General features: G+C 43.5%; 1 long non-coding RNA gene across 1 annotated transcript; it reads right to left on the reverse strand.

Annotated features, from left to right (window-relative positions):
* Positions 1 to 320: 320 nt before the first annotated feature.
* On the reverse strand, positions 321 to 5510 carry LOC120679075. Its single transcript, XR_005676963.1, has 3 exons — positions 4895 to 5510; positions 584 to 4789; positions 321 to 501 (listed from the first exon to the last, which is right to left on the reverse strand). It is a non-coding gene; the product is annotated as an uncharacterized LOC120679075 (long non-coding RNA).
* Positions 5511 to 8150: the final 2640 nt, after the last annotated feature.

Here is an 8150-nt window from a genome sequence, read left to right on the forward strand (position 1 = left end):
ACTTTCATATGATTCATAAGCTCGGATGGTGACAGACATTTGGTCACGTACTGGCTTCTACGCTAGTTCTGCAATTTGCATTCTCCCTCTTGGACGACAGTACTTAAACGTGACTGTCTCTCTCAAACTCTTCTTTTGGCATATGCTTCATGCCTCATCAAACTGTGGACACGTCTCTCTCTTTACATCTCTTGCGAGTTTTGCACCTCAAACTCTTCTTTCATTCGATTTAGCTGATAAGGTTGGTGCCAGATGCCATCAAAACCAAAACTAGTGGTCGTCTGGTTCGTTGCCGTTAGCAGACATGTCATTTGCAGTGATACAAGAGGTCGATAGGAACTTACATATATTATATATAACAAAGTAACTAACTGGATTTCGTTTACTTTAACAAATGTGATCCTCTTATGCCTCTGTTCCAGACACGGCACCCTGTCAAAGGCAGAACACTCGACGACCTACCAGTCACACTCATGCATGCCGCTAATCCGCTATAAATACCTGTATGCACGCAATAGAGAATCGCCAAGTAATCTAGCTGCAGAACAGATATCATCAAGAAAAACAACACTAATATTCATACCGAAAAGATGTCTGCACTTCATTCCAACAGTGATGAGGGGCTGGCAAAGGCTCCTACCTTTCACCCGAGCCTGTGGGGTGATTTCTTCCTGACTTACCAGCCGCCAACTGCACCTCAGGTAACGATGGCATCACACTGAAGATATGGAGCATGTTTTTAAATGCGCTGACAACCTAGACTGATGCTTGTCTCTTGCAGCATGCATACATGAAAGAGCGAGCTAAGGTGTTAAAGGAAGAAGTCAGGAAAATTATAAACGGCACAAATGAACTACCAAAAATATTGGATCTTATACTCACACTACAGCGGCACTTGAGATTTGTTTACAATTCTGGTTATGATGTTAATGATCTGAATTTAGTCTCACTGCGATTTTATCTTCTAAGAAAGAATGGCTATGATGTACCATCTGGTAAGGCCTTGCTGTTAGTTCAAAAAATATTTGAAAGAACAACAGTATAATTCAAAGTAAACCACATTAAAAGGTATAAAAGGGAAGCTGTTAACTTAGTCTGATGACTTCAATTCCTTTTTCATGGTTCACAACATGTAGATCTCCATGACTATACATGTGTACAAACACATAAGTAGTTGATATGGTTAGCTAGATAGTATGCACTGATTCCGGAATATATAACATAAAGGGACCCAAAATTATTGATTTTAAGTTGAACATGGTCAAATGCAAGCCTATCTGATAAAATAATTGATATGTTGTAACTCATGCATATACTTTTGGTTCTAATCATAAATATGGTTGATTCGATCAACTTTGCAGATGTATTTCTAAATTTCAAAGGTATGGAAGGACGTTTTGCTTTTGATGATATTCGAGGTCTTTTGAGCTTATATAATGCAGCATACCTGAGGACTCATGGCGAGAAAGTACTGGATGAAGCCATTATATTCACTAGAAGCCACCTTGAAGCTGTATTAGACTCTTTGGATTCCACATTAGCAGATGAAGTCTCAGTCCCTTCAAACACCTCTGTTCCGAAGGGTTAGAATACTGGAAACAAGAAACTATATCCCCATTTACGAAATGGAGCCTTCACAGAATATGGCCATATTAGAGTTTGCAAAATTGAACTTCAACCTCCTTCAACTTCTTTATTGTGAGTTGAAAATGGTCACACTGTAAGTTTGTACAGAACTTTGAAGTTGTATTCACTAGCTAAGTCAATTACACAACACATATTTACAACTATATCATTACAGGTGGTGGAAGCAGCTTAATGTTGAAACAAATTTAAGTTTTATTCGAGACAGAATAGTTGAAACGCATTTCTGGATGGCAGGAGCATGCTCTGAGCCCAAATATTCTCTTTCACGAGTTATACTAACGAAGATGACAGCCTTTATCACCATATTAGATGATATAATTGATACCTATAGTACAACAGAGGAGGCCATGCTGCTTGCTAAAGCAATATACAGGTACAGTTACAAGTCCCCCAGGCAATCTAATAGTCCATATTGATAGTGTAATTTTTATCTTTTACTCCACCTTTACTGTAAAATTCGTGTTTACTTGCCATTTTGCATATGCATAACATCTGTCATGGTAAGGGCTCCATGGGCAACATTTCAACAGCTGCACACAGCATCTATTGCTGCTAGCATAAGTTCCACTGTGGACTATGTATACCATGAGATTGCATCACATTAGATGGCCTATTTTCGATTAGTATAGTTAGGAAACCATATCAAATAATTTGGGATGATTTATAATCTTATCTCTTGCAACTTTTCTTTAAGAAAGAAGATTGTGTTGTTATGATAAAAGATGCAATGGAACTGCTTCAAATGTTCCCAATGGATTGTACATGTAGATTCAATGAAGACGCAACAGAACTACTTCCGGACTACATGAAGGATTTCTACCTGTTTTTATTGAAGACATTGGACTCTTGTGAGGATGAACTGGGACCAAACAAAAGATATCGGGTGTTTTATCTCAAGGAAATGGCAAGTATTGACTAGACAGCTAGTTCTAGTTACTTAGCAAACACATGATTTACTAGAAGTACATATGTATTATTATCTTAGAGGGTCAACCACTAAAGAAAAGAAAATAAGAATATTATATCAATCATATTGTTTGGTTCTACTGTTTCAAAGTAATATTTAGTTTCACTACAGCAGAAGATAGTTACATATTTTCCCAAACACATATCCATAATTACTTCATATTTATTGTACAGATTTACTACGATGAAAAATTTCTTTACAAAGACTCCCTAGTTTTTTGTGGAGAATTCTGAGCATAGGTACCAGGCATGCACAAGCCCAACAAGCTACTTGAACTGAAAATCATTGCAAAGCCCAACAAGCTACATGATCATTGCAAACCTTTCTCCAAGACATCATTATGGGTTCACACTACTATTACTATCTGATATGAACTCACATATTTATATGTTCCATGCAGATAAAGATATTGGTCCGAGGATACTCTCAAGAGATACAATGGCGTGATGAACATTATGTTCCAGAAACAATCAATGAACATCTAAAAATTTCAGGAGTAACCATTGGAGCTTTTCAACTAGTATGTTCTTCATTTGTTGGGATGGGTGACATCATAACAAAGGAAGTTCTGGATTGGCTTCTGGCATTTCCAGAACTTCTCAATTGTTTCCCAACATTTGCACGACTCTCCAATGATATTGCATCAACAGAGGTCATTGTCTAGCTTCACACATGTGAATCTCTATGTGTATTCATGCACCTTAGCACTTCTACATTATTTTGTGGAATTGAACTTCATCACCAAATATCACATGATATAAGTGAATACTTAAGCAACTTTAGGTAGACAAGCACCAAACTAATGAACAAATGATTGCAATACACATTGAATCAATCTATTTATTTTATTTTGCTACTAAATGCAGCGTGAGCAAACCAGGGGGCACCATGCTTCTACCATCCAATGTTATATGTTGCAGCACGAAACAACAATGCACGATGCATGTGAGAAGATAAAAGAACTAATTGAAGATTCATGGAAGGATATGGTGAAACTCTACCTTACACCAACGGAACAGATGAAGGTTGTGGCACAGACAGTTGTTGATTTTGCAAGGACTGGGGAATACATGTACAAGAAAACTGACGGATTCACTTTTTCCCATACAATCAAAGATATGGTAGCATTACTGTACGTGGAGCCAATATTGTTCTGATCTGCAGAAACTCGGCAATGCCTATTTACAAGCTATTATAGTTCAAAATATAGTGTTTAACTACTTTCATTTGTGTGGAATAAAGTGGTGACTGCCTGACTGGTGTTCACTGTCAGTTAAGGTAGAGTATGAAATGTTGTAATGGGTGAAACACAAAACACTATCATCAGCTCATCAGATGCATTGTGTTGCCTTCCCGTGTAATATAATGTGATTTTTTTTTCCTTTTCTTTCCATACATTGCTCTGTTTCCCATCTCAAAAAATTAATGGTTATGCAGAAAACATGTTACAATGTTTTCTGCGCCAAAACTGCTTTTTATAAGCAGGTGTTAAGTATCACAATTTCTTGGAAACGATCCACGTGGGTTCCAGTTCTTTCATTTCGCAGAAGTAATTATAACATAATTGGCCTATTTGACTTTATCTGGCATATATTGCCAGTCTGGAAAGAGTATATAATGGGCACAAATACAAGATAGAAATCAATACCAGAGGTGTGTTATTCAGGAAACTTTCAATGTAGAATCAGTGCAATGTATCCTCTGTGATGCTAAGGTGACGGAAGAGTGGATGCATCATTTATTAAAGTATAAGTTCAGTAAGGTTTGCTCAAATCAAATTCACAATACCGGAACACATCTGTCCAGATTTGCGATAGCATTACTTAAATAAACAACTAGAGATGGGAAAGTATTCTTTGATCAAATGGAAGCAAATGGAGCTCCTTGACAAATGGTTGATGATATGACAAGTTGGATCTGCGTACTGCGGCCGAAAGGTGGAGTTTGTTCGGCCTCAGTAGCATATTTCTTCATTAGGAATTATTCTCATCAACTGAATCATTACATATCACTTCTAAAACAAATCATATGACATCAATAGTTTGCTAAACAAATTCTCAGCAATGTTTTCTCCTACGATCATCCTTAATAATAGTTCCATGAATGTGGGGTTATGTCGTCCACAATTGAAATCTTTTGGTTGCTTCTTAATTACAGGAGGCAGTTCCTTGCCTTCTAAAAAAATAAAATAACTCCAGTTAAAGCAACATGAATTGCAGGTTCGTTGGTTCAGAAAGAAAGCTGAATCAATGGCAAGCATAGTAAAAAGATTTCATTTACCTTATCAAGCAATCCTCCTGTGCCTCCAGGCTCCTGCGGGGCAGCCATTTCGTCGAGCATCTAATGGGCTTCTTCCGTTCTGCGGACTGCGGGTGGCTCGAGACCCAGCCTCATCCGGGGAGATGAGAAGCCGCCATCGGAGCCATCGTCCGTGCGGGGCCACTGAAGTTCGCTTCCCGTGCCTCCGCTTCTGCACTCGCGCCGTGCACTCCCCTCCCCTCGCCGTTGCGCCGGTGCCTCCGCGGCTCCGCCGGTCACCCTCACGCGGCACTGTTTTTCTTCCTTTTGGTCCTTGTGGAGTAGATGTCATGAAAAAAAAACGCCTTATTTGGACCTAGCCAGTGTAGATGTGCGGTATCACTTACTTGAGAACTCATCTGCCATGTTCCACAGAAACGAAAGGAAATAGGATCATCACTAGAACGTTGAGCTGAGATTAGTTACTGATGTTTGCAGAGTCAGGAAACTTTAATGTGTTTGCGATTAGTTACTGGATGATTATTGCAAACACATTAAACTTTAATGTGGGTTTGGAGTGGGGGAAAGAAAAAACTAGTCAATGTCCGTGTGTATATGGTAAGTTCTTTAGACTAACTGAGTATATGCAAGTTCTGGGATATCATTTCTATGCATTTGTTTCTATGCATTTGTTACGGTGGTTGTGGGCTGAGAGGATTGAAGAGGAATAGACAGACAACTAGAGCTGCTGGGGCGCTGAGAGCACTAGCCGCGGGGTTTCGCCCACGGTCGGTAAAAGAGAAGGTGTTTCCTTCTAATCTCTTGTTTCGTTAAATTGATACATCTCCCCTCTTTATATAGAGAGGCTTGACTTTGCCCCTACGCAAACAACTAATTAATTCTAACCCTAACGGGCGATAAAGCCAGCCCAAACCAAATAGGCCCATGACGTACTCTAACACTACATCCCACCTGGACACGCAGCTTGTCCTCGAGCTGCAGCCTAACAAATTTATAACTAGGACTCAACTCGACATAATCCCAACATCTGAAAACAAGCATTTTACATCTTGCCTTTTTTTTATTACTTTCAACCTAAAATAGACCGGGACTCTATATCTGTGGCCTGGTGGACACCATCTACTAACCTGACCTGTACATCTACAGCCATCTAGATCCCAGGGATGCAGCCATATGGACTGGCCTGAATGTGGGCCGAAATCTTCCAAAAACAGCAGTAGATCACCAACCCACATAGCACACCTGGAAGCAGAACGTGGGCCAAATTCTTCCAAAGGACCATCCTATCAGGCCCGTCCAGCAGCGCTCCCCTCCAACGCAGCAACCCACAAGTCCACCGCCCAACTCCAGGGCCAAGTGAGCGCCGCCGACCCCTTTTCCAAACGGAAAAGCGGACATCACGCCTGCCGCCATGAACACTGTCGCGCCCGTCGCGTTCGCGCGAAGAGGATCTCCACCCCGTCCGCCGATGTCGATCCTCTCGCACCGCAGCATGGCGAGGGTGCTGGGCGCCCTGGTTGATGGAGGCCAGCCATGGCGACTGGCGGAGGCGTCCACGCATCGACTGGTGCTGGTAGATCAAGTAGGAGGCCCGGCTCTTCTGGGCGAGCATCCTCCAATCCGCCGGCCGCATGGGACCTGCAGCGTGGCGGCGAGATTGTTGTTGGACCTCTGGCGAGGCGAGATCGAGCCCCCTGTATCGAGGCCAACCGCCGCCAGGTCTGCCTCCCGATCCGCATCTTCTGGCGCATCTCCTGGAGCCATCGCCGCCAACACCTGATGGGTAGGCCGCTTCCCCGCCGGCTCCGTTGAGATGTTCGTCGGTTGCTTGATCTGTTGGGAATTCTCGCCCTGGGCTTGGATCTGCTGGGCGTCGGTTATAGTGGTAGTGGTGGCCGCCGGCCCATAGCCTGGCAAACCGTAGGGGAACACCGGTGGCATGGTGAGGATGATGGTCGCCCGCTGTCAGGATTCCAAGGCCTCTGGATTTGCCCAAAGAGATGCCAACTGCTGGAAGATGTCGGCCATTGTCTTGGCGATGGGATCAGGCAGCGGCTGGATTTGCCCAAAGAGATGCCAGCTGCTGGAAGATGTCGGCCATTGTCTTGGCGATGGGATCAGACAGCGGCTGATCAAAACCTGGCATCTCTGATACCAAATTGTTGCGTTGGTCGTGGGCTGAGAGGATTGAGGAGGAATAGACAGACAGATAGAGCGGGGTTTTGCCCATGGCCGGCAAGAAAGAATGTGTTTCCTTCTAATCTCTTGTTTCATTAGATTGATACATCTCCCCTCCTTATATAGAGAGGCTTGACTTTACCCCCTAAGCAAACAACTAATTAACCTTAACCCTAACGGGCTATACAGCTAGCCCAGGCCCAATAGGCCCATGACGTACTCTAACAGCATTCTTCTTCATTGGTAGTGTACATCTATTGGCGTGTGAAGTTGCTACTATGATAGTCGATGATATGCTTGGTTGCTTCCTGCAGCTGTGCAGTATTTGGTCGATTTCTTATCTGCTGACTGCTGGTGCATCTAAGGATTACTCACTTGCACTTCTAGCAAAAGCAGAGGATGGCACGGCGGAGGCGGGTGCAGCGGCACCGAACAGGTGACACAAACCCCATCCAAACCAGGACGCTATATGCAAAATGCTAGGGGCGTATGTAAATAAATAGTGGTCAATATGCAAATAATCGGATCGTGATAATTGCGATCCAAATGAAAGTGGTGATTTTGCAAATATTCGATCTTTCCAAAATTTCTAGTTGCAATCCGACCCTCCGTCGCGACTCGTCGAACTGTGGACTCCCACGTGAGCATATAGATAGCCATGCCCAAGGCTCATGCTGCCTTTTTGGCCCGGCACAAGATTAGTCGGACTCAGGCCTAGCACGGGCCTCGGCACATGGGGCGGCCTGGCACGGCACGGTTAGCAGATGGTCCAATGTGCCCTATAATTCCAGTCCATCGGACCAAACAACCCCCACCAACCTACGTGTATGTACACACATCTTCATCCCCAAACCCTAACTTCCTATCTCCCAAACCACCCCGCCTCCCTTGTCCTGCGATGGCGGCGGCGCCCGGCTGCACCTCTCCTTCCGTCCCCCGCGGCAGTGGTGGTCGCCTGCCTGCACCTCCTTCTCTCAACACATCCTCCTGTGCAACGGTGCTCGGAACTCATGGAGTTGAGCTCGAACCAGAGGTCGTGGATGATGAGCTTGTCCTTATCCCGCGACAGCTGGTTTCACCGGCTCCGGCATCGTGGATA

Source organism: Panicum virgatum, chromosome 6N (assembly GCF_016808335.1).
Source record: "Panicum virgatum strain AP13 chromosome 6N, P.virgatum_v5, whole genome shotgun sequence".
Lineage (NCBI taxonomy): Eukaryota > Viridiplantae > Streptophyta > Magnoliopsida > Poales > Poaceae > Panicum > Panicum virgatum.